We start from the raw sequence: 12,751 nt of genomic DNA, 5'->3' as shown, positions 1-12,751 counted from the left end.
GTTGGGGTAAGGTTTACGGATTCATTTCCAAAATTCTATATATCAACAAATAACAGGAAGGAAAGGTCAAGCATGTTAACATGCATCAATACAGGCCTTGTGCAAGTCATGCAAATGTAAGTAATATGAGTAGGCGTCTTCTAGTTTTAAAGTATTACTGGGAGATACGTCCTTCAAAATAAAAGCTCTGAATGTTTTCACAAACATCTGATATTAAGCCTTTTTCACGCGCTTCAGTGGTACTTTATTCATTTCTTCTGGTATAACTACTTTAAACAGGTTTTATGCCCAGGCTTAGACATAAATAGTACAGATAAAATGAAAATAAATTCATCCTAAAACTTGCCTTTGTCTTAACATGGGCATGATGTTAACACGCCTCTTATGAAATTACCATTTTACATGTTGATTTGTCATTATTTAAATGTATTTATAAGTCAAGACCAATAAGTCTCTCTGGAATATATGTTAAATGACGGAATCCGCAAAAAAAACGTCACTGACATCTTTTGCCCACACAACACTTCACAATAAAAGGTATTTCGTGAGTGTGTGTATATTTACTCCCCCAAAAGAACAATAGAGAATAATGTTGGGATTGCCATGTAAATGACAAGTAATAAGTGGCTTTGGGGGGGAAGAATGAAACCCAATGTGTGCTGTGATGGATGCAGGAAATGGATAGTTAAGAGTTGAAATTAGTGCACACATCTGATGCTCTTTTTGATCATTTGAGGAAACGAGGAGTCAGTCGAGGACATGTGTGCTGAAGGAGACATTAAAAGAAAACTAAAGCGTAATGATAACGAGCAACTACGGATAAACAACTTTTGAATACTTTAACTTTCATTTATTCATGGAAGCAAAGGACAACAAGTTGATTAAAAATATATACAGTATCTTAAAGGTTTTTTTATGCCCTCAAGGCCTTATTTCGCAGTCGTACTTACAACGCTCTTTCAACGCTGAATCATCACTTTTATTCTTGTCATTAACAAAATGAGAGCTGATCAATATTTTTATGGACACTTAACGACAGGGAACATTTGGCAGATTAAAAGGGATATGTTTTCGTTGGCTGGCTCCAAAATCATCCATGCTCGAAGCAAATGAAAATTTGCAGCCGTAGTGATATCAATAGCAACGTTCAGGCGTCTCAGAAACACTGAAATGAGTAATAGAGTAATGTGACATACGGCAAAAATCGCCTTCACATCCGCGGCATTTGCTGTAGATATTGATCCCGCTGACCAGCGTTTAGCGTCATCTCACACGCCTCATGAATAACCTCGTCTGCTTTTCCTCATGTTTAATTCATTTGTGGAGAAGCCGTCCACATGTGCGCTAACTGCCCACCGCCCATCGCTTTTATTGGAATTTTATCGCGCGCAGAGATAAAAGCGCAGCGGTGTGTGTTCCCGCCGCGATCATTAAAAGGAAACAAGTGCGTCAGCAGCGGACGGCACGCGATTTCTCCATCACGATCATCTTCGATGAGACTTAATTGGATTATGTCAACATGCTAGCGTATCGTTTAAGCAACAGCAGCCTAGTAAAAACAGCTATATTTTGTGTTGGAGAAGCTTTATGCACAGATGACAAAGTCAGTTCGGCATATAAAATAATGAGAAATAGCTTTAGTGACAAAAAAAAAAATCACAAACTTAGTTTACTTGATTTAGTGTTTACATGCACAGCAATGGAATCTTGTCTTAGGGCTGCTTTGCTCCTACACGACTAGCATCAATAGAGGCCACAACGGAGCGAACCACAGGGCAGAAGTAAAAATATATAAATAGCTAGGTAGCTAGCTCGGCAGGTCGGTCGAAAGACCGACAGACCGTCAGACAGACAGACGGACAAAAAGATAGATAGCTCGATATTACATTAAATGCATAAAACATACACATGGTGGTGTAGGCCAGTCCCAGCCCTGACAGCGACCATATCGAGATGCTGTGCCATTCACATTATGTCAACATGTTAGCATCTCGTTTGAGGAACAACAGCCTAGTTTCTACAATATTAGTCAACTGAAACGGTTTCGTGAAGAGGATTGATGGAAAAAAAACATTTTAACTTGCTTTGCAACTATAGTTATTGCTGCTAAAAGAGGCTTAACCACTTATTTAATCCAAAAGGCTCACATACTGTGCTACCCAACACGGTGATGTTCACAAGTCGTGCTCTATCAAAACATGGAAACATGGACTAGTAATTGCCTGAGTGGTATTAGTTGAAGAATATAATGTTGATGGTGAATCACATAAACACCGGATCATATTTTTTGATGAATTCCTGCAGACCTACAAGCAGGATTCATCCCAAGAGTTCATGTACTCAAGGAAAACCAACCCATGACATTAACACATGTCAGATGCATGCTTTTTTTCAGACTCTCCATCTAAAATGGCCGAGTAATTGCACTTCACATCTGAATATTTTTTTCCCTTATCTGTCCCTGAAACCATCCTAACCTTGACTGATTCTTTTCTGGGATGTGTTCCACTCCTTTACATTTCTCAATCAATCTTAAGCCCTTAATTGGCCACATGCTCTGGTGGGAAAGCACAGAAAGGAGAGGAAAAAAAGGGAGGAAAGTGTGCAGGCTGCCTCGGTAAACAGACGGCGGTGGGAGTGATAAACTGTGTCTTCTTCGAGGGTGTCAGTGAAAGAGAAGTACAAACATAAGTTAAAGCTAGCGCTAGCTCCCATTGACTGATTGGCAGTGATGATCACATCGTTTGCTCATAATATCACGGCTACAAGCACCGGAGTGGGGGGGTCATGATGATTTGAACCGGGAACCTTGAAACTATGCATTAGATATGCTTACCGCTAGTTCGCTACACATAAACAAACCAGTACGGTAAGCAACACTCATGCGGTTGTCTAAAATGGGATGTCCTGTCGGAGACAAATATTGTCGCTTCTAAACATTTCACGCAGCGGCAGCTGCAAGACGCAGAGCAGCTGCACAGCCATTTGATGACCTTATTACAGCGCCTCTACTTTGTCTTCTTCTTCCAAACTGGCGCCATGGGTCAGTCTGATGAGAATCCACCACTTACCTTTATTAATGGCAGACCTCTTCCCCCGCCTCTCCGCAATTCTACGCTAATAAAAGTTAACGCGGTGGAGATGGGCGCCCTGTTACGTTTGCATACGACGACACACAAGTGTCGGTCATATTTCTAGTAACGCCAAACAAGATGAGTAAATTGTCCTTGCCCAGACGCATCCCGTATTAATGTGTTAGAGGATATGATTTATGGATTATCTGTCCTGTGCTCAAGGTAAATGATAGTAGCAGTTTTAGCTTCCCTTCTCCCCGATATGCCCTTCTCGCCAGGAAAACAAAAAGGACAAACAAAATGAAGGTGATTGACAAGATACGGCAGAGTTGTATTGGTATTCAGTGTTTGTTAGAACGTTAATTATTTAGCATTATGGCGAAAAATGTAGCTCAGTTCTCTAGTTACCATGATTGGGCAAAACTCGAGCCAAGCATCTTAACATGTAACTCATACACGCTAATACAAATAAAACCACAACCTGATTAGCGTCAATAAAGTCTCTGTTCAATGACCAGCATCACTCATTGCTAAATCTAAAGTAAACTTTGTAATCCTTCCGAGATTTACACCGCCGCTAATCCCACGTTTTGACTCACAAAGAATTTAAAGTGCCACGCGCTAACCAAACATGGATTAGCTTTAAAAAAAAGTGGCGGCTTAGAAAGTTGTACGAAAGTATTGACGTTGGTGCTCGCCGAGCGGCCACTTCGTAGGTGCCACAGAGCTCTGTTAAACACTCGAAATTATTCCTCCGAGTGCAACAATGTTATGATACGACATTAACACCTACATGCAATAACTTTATATTGTGTTACGATAGACAAATGACAACGGGGCACACATCTTGATTGATAACCCGATGCAATTACTGTCCGGCGCGTAGAGCAATGTGAAGAACAGCCGCAGCTGTTTGACATTTTAATCTCGCCGCAGATTAATGGTATGCCGTGACACCGCCCAATATTTCCACTATTGATTTTTCTTCCCTGATGAATCAAACGCTTCCGTTCAAGTGACAGTTTTAACAGACATCTAGTAGCAGTGGGAGATTTATTCATTCACCGTTCATTTACTCCACTGTACTGCACGATAATGACAGATGTGTCTATTTTTTGGAGTATTTATCTTTGACAGATAAATTCAAATAACCCTTACAAATGCAAAATAATGGACATTCCATTGTGCAGTTCCTGGTTCAGTGAGTTTGTTAGCTAGCCTAGTTTGCTAGCTTAGTTTGGTAGCAATTACGCAACAACTTGTTAATTCAAATACTTTGTTCTGAAATTTATGAGCTGTTTACAGGACTTTCGGGACCTTGAGAACTTTATTAAACAGCTAACTACTAGCCATCTTATTTTGGCGCTAGGCTACTTCCATTGGTTTGGCACATTATCTTGATAATGCAAAATGTAAAATTAGTTAATCTGGATGGACGAGCAAGAAAATAACTCCAGATATTTGTTTTCTTGTTGGATGTTACTTCAAAAAAAAATGACAGTGAAACAGATTAGCTACACCTTAACTAGTCTGTTTAGCATTGTCAAGCCAGAGAGTGCATGCCACTTAAAAGTATTTATCACTGCTGTTTACAACGAAAGAAGAAGTAAAAAGCAAGCTGTCAAAGCAGCTTCCCCGTGATTTACACAACGGTTTTAATTGTCTTGTAAAAATCAAACCGACGTTGTTTGAGGAATTCCAAAGTGCGACTCCCCGGGGTTGTGTACAGCAGGAGGGAACCGCAGTCAAGGACGGTCAGCAGATAGCAAGCAGGAGAAAGCGGAGGACAAGGAGGAGAGGCAGGACAGGCCAACGTGATAGGAAGGAAGTCAGTCAGATAAAGACCTTGTTACGATGACAATGTGGAACGTTACTGACGGTCCAGGTCTCCTAACTTCTATTGGGAGTAGTGAATGTTCAAAATAAAGGTTTCTTCCTGTAACCAATAATACAAATATATACAGCGGGTTGCACTACACTTGCGTAGCAATAAAAAAAAAATTGTAAGCTACACTAAAAGCTAAGAGTGAGCATACAGGGGAAGAGTAGGAAAGACAAGATGTCACTAAGGCGGGATGATGTGCGAGAAAGTGGTTTACTCCCCCCAAAAAACTGTTTCGTTTAGCTCCCATAAGCCCCTGAGTTCAGAGGTGCCAGTGAAGGAGTGGCTTGGCCACCCTTTAGTGTCAGAACAAAGCCCAGCTAAAACTAATACAGCCTCTAAATTAGCCATGCAAATCCTGCACTTGCACGGCGGGATTACGCTTGAGATGAAACTTTTGGGATGGAGAAGACTCTTATTAGGATTTTCATTCCCCTCATAAGGCCCTGGAGAGCAGTTTAGAGTCGGCTTGCAAGAACGAGGAGGGGCATCATCAGTGTTCCGACCATTACGGTTCCCGCAAGACTGCTCAGCAGACTATGCAGAAACACAAAGACGAGGCACCACTCGGCATGCAGGACAGCCACACAGTGTCATTTCATGTCTCATCAAGCCACAATTTATTTTATATTACTGTAACAAACACTTGGAAGAACCAAGAGTCCTTCAAACTAAGTTATACTAAACATAGCACTGTGTGATGAAGCCATTTTATATAGAACTTGCACTAAACACATGGCTAAGAACTGGGGACAGTAACCGACCAAGGTGGTAATGTACAGATTTCTAAATATTTGTGCTCTGCCTGCCTGCGTCAAAATTAATTATGCAAACAGTAGAAGAAGAAGATCCTGGTAGGTAAAAATAGGGTTTGCTTCAGCATCAAAATAAGTTGTGAATAATGACAAAAATGTCCGCCAGGTCCTCAAAGGCGAGATTCTTAGTCGGCTGTAAAGATGGACAGCTGAGGTAAGTGTGTACAGTACGTGTGCGTGTGTAGGCTACGTGCGTTTATATGACGATGTGGCATTCGAGGCCATTGACCAGACAAGGGATTGGTGCCGTCTGACTTCGGGCTTATCACCAGACTGTGTGTCACCTGGCAAGATATACGTTGAGCTTGATAGTGTTTTAAAGCCCCATGATGGTATGACGAGCTGGTGCTACGCTCGTGAGACTCACTTGTGTTCGGATGAAGTGACGTCATCCTCTGGAATGCACAGAAAAAAATAAATAAATAAATAAATAACACTTCGTACTTCAATCATGGTCAAGATGGAGTGCTAAAAATAATAAATAAATAAATAAATAAATAAATAAAGGCAATTATTTGTACACCGGCCATGGTTAAGATGGAGTGTGTAAAAATAAATAATTAAATACACGAATAAATAAATAAATAAATAAATAAATAAATATATATATGCGGCGAGATTAAATACCAGGATTCACAGTTTGATCATGGTTAAGATGAAGAGTTGAAAATAAATAAATAAAATACAATCAGTATAATTGTTTTCTGGCTCCTAGACCACTAGAATGTTCCCATTTTTGTGTTGCGAACAAATAGCATGTGTGCTCACTTTGCAGAATATAACCGAGACAGATTAATCGTTTGTTGTTTTTGTAGGTTTTTTTTGATGTTGTGAATTTAAATGAATCACATATACTTTTGTTAAACAAATGACAAATAACACGTGGCATCAGTCCTTTCTTCAAAATACACAATTCTGTGACTTCAGTATGTGTATTTCGAAAAACTCTGGCCACTCTGAAATCATGTTGCATGCTATTGGAAATAAAAACACAAGGTCGGGGGCATCCTCTTAAATCGCTTATACATTTCTCATATGGCGTGCAATCCAAACTGTGCCACTTTGTTTTCACATGCCACGGACTCCCATCCACTTTGTCAATCAGGCATAATGCGCGGTGTCATTGCGTCACGCTGCAAAAACACACTTTTTTTTCCGTCCCCCTAAGCAGTCCTTGATTACCTCTACAACTCCCCCGCTTCGTCTCGGTAAGACTTTTTTTTTTTTGGGGGGGGGGGGGGTAGTTTAGGGACATGTTTAAGGCATAAGCTTTTAGAAACATGTAGGCTATAAAGAACTTGATGTCAAAGGGAAAAAAATGTCAGTGCTGACCAACTTGATGACTTTTTGGGCTACTTTTACTACCATGTTATAAAGATATTTTCCAAAGGAGTAATGGCTAAGAAGCAGAGACACAAGACATAACTTTAGAAACACAATTGGTGCATGCTGAACCAAAAAACATAAACAAAATTAAAGTCAAAGATTTACTTTTTGACCTGCATCTTCAAAATTCTCAATTCCTGTTTTTTAATCGTCATTACTGTGCATACCGCCCACCCAGACAGAACTCCCATCATTTCTCATAGGGGTCCAACCGGCGTGACATCACGCGGCTGCCATGTGGACACAATGAGGACTTTGAGGGTGCGGTGGTTAACACAAAACAAGCTTACGACGTGTACGTCAACACATCTGAATAACTCGCAAAAGTGGAGATGAGAGTTAACGTCTGGAAAAAATTAGTGAAATGTTTTACTTTTGGAGGAAGGGGGTGCATGGCCCGCGTGCACGCACGCACAGAAAAGCACGCATGGATCATCTGAGAATTTAGTGGGGTATGTAATGACAGCTGAGGGGTTTAAATATTTAAAAATACATTTAAAAAAGCAGCAGCAGCAGCATTTCAGAATGGACACTTATTTTTTTCCATCAGCAATGTTTTACCTTTTTTAAACCCCCCAAAATTGTGATGTTATTGTCATTACATAAATAAATAAATGATAAATAAATAAATGAAGTAATTAATTAATTTATAAATAATGAAATAAATGTAATGTATAAATAATTAAATACATGCATAAATAAATACATGTATAAAAAATACATGAATAAATGTATAAATAAATAAATAAATAAATATGAATGTATAAATAAACGTATAAATAAATAAATAAATAAATAAATAAATAAATAAACAATAAAAAATAAACAAACAAACAACTAAATGTATAAATAAATATATAAAATAAATACATGCTAAAATAAACAAATACATATGAAAAAAAGTACAACTTCAACATTGCACTTTGTACTAAGATTTTAAAAATAAAACTATTCTAATACGCAAATATACACACGCAAATATATTGCACGAATAGAAAAGTTATCACTGATGTTGTTGTTGAGAGTGATATTCAGCACTTTTTCCAAAACATAAATACAATACAACCTTCATCTTGGAACATTTCCTTCTTGAAAACACTTTTTGCCGATAAACTTAAACGCAAACCAGACATAATTGTGGTTAGACTGCCACTGTGAAGATAAGAACTCCAGGGAAAAATTACAGAATCGTTTCACATTTGCGGGAAGCGAGAAACACACACACACACACACACACACACACACACACACACACACACACACACACACACACACACACACACACACACACACACACACACACACACACACACACACACACACACACACACACACACACACACACACACACACGCACGCACACGCACACACTTAGACAATTTCGAGTACTGCGTAATGACAGCTAAGCAGTTTAAATAGATGTTATATTTATTTATTTACAAAAAAAAACATCACATTCCTCACAGCAAGCATGTGTGTTTTGTGAACAAGCAGGTGTTTGTGTGCCGAGCCGTCAGCTTTGCCTTATAAAAACGTCGGCCGGCCGGCATAGGGACAAATGCATATTTATGTGCTGTTAAGCAGAGCCGCTGGATACTTGGCTCGGCCCAGTCAGATGTACTGTCACCCGCTGATAAGCTTTATTACGGTGCTGCTTGTGTGCGTATGTGAGAAAGAGAAGGATGCTCCTCCATTATGATGATGTTCTGGCAAGGTAATGTATTCCAGCCTCGCAGTTGTAAATGAGTGGTGTCAAACTCTGGCCCCCATTTCTGCTATCTGTACATCCAAATGAGATGGAGGCAAGGAGGTTGGAGAGGTGTGGGGTTATTTCCAGTAATTGATGGCCTTTTTGGTCCTCTTTTTTATCCTGAATGAATTCATAAGTAATGTTCCAGGTTGATGTGGTAAGGCAGATAGAGGGACATAAGCTTGAAGTCTTCACTTTCCATCAGTGTGTATTTTAGTAGTGGAACTCACAGATTGGGGCCTTCTTGTTGTCATAGCAACATTGGATTCTCCTTGTGAGTACAAAATATTCAATCTTTGCTGCTTCATGGATGAGATGATCCATCGATCATGTCCACCATTGCCAGAGCGATCAAAAGCTTTGTCTGGATCATCTTGAGAAGTTAAGCCCACTGCTTTCTCTGGAGGCAATCCCAAAAGAAGCTTCCCCTGCAGCGGCTAGGGGCTGTTCGCTAGTTCACTATCGCAATTCACTAGCTAGTTTTTCGCTAACGTGGCCCTTGATGCATTTTTTAAAACAAACTGTATAAAGCAATTGTTGACGAGGACCTCTGAGGAGTGTGAGTGTACCTGTGTTATATGAAAAAATACAGATGACAATTTCATAGGGAGACACTGACAATAACAAATGTTCTTCATTACATATTTTAGCGGCTCACCGCTTACGACGTCGGGGTGTTGTGAATACGGCGCTTGGAGGTTCGTGGCTCGCTAACGGCTGAACCATGTTGAGTTTACGATGCGAGTGACAAGGACAGATTGCCTCGGGGTTCGTCTCACCGTCGTTAGCTTGTAGCTGGAAAGGAAATGGAAGATTCCAGCATTGTTCAGGTGTCATATGAATGAACCCCAACCATTCAGTCGTTACAGTATCTATAAATCACATCGGTCATGCTAAGCATTGTGAATCTACAGTCTGGACTGTGGTTTGAATCTATAGACATGGGCCAGAAACTCACGACAGAGTCACAGCGGCTGCGAAATCCTCTCATTAACTGCAAAATTTTGCTTTCGAGAAGCCCGCCGTCCCGAAAGTGCAGCGGATTCTGACATTCCTAGAAGTCTTGGGTCGGGCTGGCTCAAGGCCGTCCTTGTAACGCGTCCAGGAAAAGCGGGAATGTCTGCGGCGTTAAATGTTTTTTTTTTTCTTCCACCCACTTCAACGATTCGTTTGTCATTAGTGGCTCGTCTGTCTACAGAGCGAAGGCAATATCCGCCACAGCCTCGTCTCTCGCGCTGTATCTCAGCTCATACGGCCTTCAGGGAGTTTATTATTAGGAGGGAAGGAGGGTGGTCTGCCTTGAATCCCTCTGAAACTCAGGCTTGGCACCCTAATTTGAGATCATATCTAGGGCTCAAAACCGTACTTAGAAACCACAATGTGAACTTTTGGTACTGGAAATTTGAATGCTGTGATGAAACCTGCACATTGGCTTAAACAAGCTAACCCAATCTTGAAAACGACTTTTAAATCGTAACCCATGCCTGAAACCTTGATTTGAAACCCTAACTTAGGTAAGTTTGGCTTAAAACGCATATCCCAGGTCTGAATCCTTGACATGAAAGCCTAACTCCCTCAGGGATAGCAGTCACTACAGTGGACTGTTTATCATGTTATCAGGTTACAGGTTGCATGAAAGGGTGAATTCTGATTTCAAAGTCGATATGTTGAAATCCTAAACAAAAAAAAGGAACAATGAAAATGTTGCTGAAAGTGGTACAACTGACCAAACACCTGATTCAACAAGCGCTTAGCGGATTGGTTTTGCGAACCCTCCACATGATCCAATGTGTGCTTTGCGATTGAGCGCGGTGATTAGTAGCGCTCGGGGTTTGCAGTCGTCTTTGGATCCGCAGGACCTGATGGGTATCTTCAGGAAATGGCGGATGGGACTTCCACATATTGCTTTTTAATGAACAGGCTCTAATGTGACGCCTCCGCTGCTCATTTGCTGGTCGCCAAGATCGTATCGCCCTCAAGCAACTCCGGCTTTTGCCCTTTCACTTGAGATTGATCACGTCAGTTATTTTGCTTTCGGCAATAAGAGCTCATAGCAGTTCCATCAGAAAAAAGACCTATAATATGACTTAAACGAATCACAAAATGGAAGTAAATGAATGAGTACTTTTTGGGATTATTAACTCATTCACTGCCATTCACAAATTTATTCGGGACTTGAAAATATGACAGAGCGCCATTACCGAATTTGTTCAGGTTTGTTTTTTCTTGATAGGGTGCCGCTAAAGCACTAGCCATGCCCTCCGACAATGTTTGTTCCTTTCCACAAGGGTACACTATTCCCCTTTTTTGCGCTTTGTACCAGCTTTGTACCAGCTTCCGCTGTTGTTAAAGCGCTGTCTGGGTGGGCGGTATGCACAGTAATTACGATTACGATTAAAAAACAGCAATTGAGAATTTTGAAGATGCAGGTCAAACCAATATGTATACATTGAATTGTATTTTGGACAGCCGCTCTCATTTCAATCTCATATAACACCAGGCTCGTATAATTTAGGAATTAACTCTTTTTTTCTGATGAAAGAAGAGAGTCTAAGGTTTCTAACGCTGTATTGAATGTTTATGTTGTCCTAAAACTCAATATTCTGTGGGTCCTGGAATTTGAGTGACAATGACAAAAACTGGGACTGGAGTGGACACATTTTTGGACATCTCTTTCAGTGAATGAGTTATTTATTTATTTATTTTTTTTAACCCTGCGTCATTAATTAGGGCTTTGACGAACCATGTCAAGTCTGTGACGGAATGCAGGCTGATTGGGCAATGACAAAGAGACTGATTTGTTAAGCTCTGGTGGAACCGAGGGCGATCAGGGTGGGAGGTAATACCCAGATGCATTGTCCCCCAACCAAACAACATGGCGGCACATCTGTCCAGCCATTGGAGGTCTCTGTCCACTTTTCCGCCGCAACGCCCCTCACATTCTCATGCTAAATTGCCGGCAGGCATAGTAGCAGATGTGAAACATTTGGTTGAGTTTTTGTCCACTTGTAAAGAAATAATAGGGCCCGTTATCACCATTTTGTTCCTCTATGTGTCATAAAATAAAGAGTTCATGGAGGTGAAGGGAAACTTCCCTGGTGGCCTGCTTAAGGGTGGCGAGGGGGGGAAAAATCAATGTTTGTTTTTTAGCGATTTGTGTTGCCCAAAAAAATGAGCGGTTGTGGTATTGGACAGCTTTTAGTGGTTTACTACTCAAGTCTAACAACAATATATGGAGTGTAGCAAAAATATACTGTGCATAAGCCACCATTTGCTGCAATGTGTAAAAATGACAAGAATATCAGTGAGTGGAGCATAGACCAAGGCCAAGCAAAAAAGAAAAAAAAATGGAAGAAAGTACGTAGACCGAACCGCGAAAGATGATACAAACGGTTTGGACTGCTTTCGTCATCAACAAACTCACCTTTAGTTACATTACATATTGCCACATACATGTTCAAAATAACAAGTATTAGTCTTTACGTTGGTAGCTAAACTGTGATGTTAGCTTACCTGTCTTTATGGGATTTGCAGTGACGAAATGAAGTTTTGTGATTTTGCTACTATCCTTCTCCCTCTCTCTCCATCTCAAATTGCAATATGTGTTAAAATGCAGGTTTGAGATACCTTATGGAGTTGAGGTCAGGTGAAACAGGGAGGTAAACTATTTGCATGGTTAGCTGGACAAATTTAAGAGGTCAAGTAAAAATAGTTGTCTGTCATATATAGTCTGCATTTAAAAACTAGGCATGCCACAAAAACGTGAAAGTCACCAATTAATGAAGCCACATAGACCTCCCACAAGGCCACAGTGTTAAGTGTGGGTTTGGCGGGCAAATGTGTA

This window comes from Hippocampus bargibanti, linkage group LG15 (assembly GCF_051943395.1).
Source record: "Hippocampus bargibanti isolate YZ-2025 linkage group LG15, ASM5194339v1, whole genome shotgun sequence".
NCBI lineage: Eukaryota > Metazoa > Chordata > Actinopteri > Syngnathiformes > Syngnathidae > Hippocampus > Hippocampus bargibanti.
The sequence above is the reverse complement of the archived record's forward strand: the minus strand, read 5'-3'. Positions refer to the sequence as shown.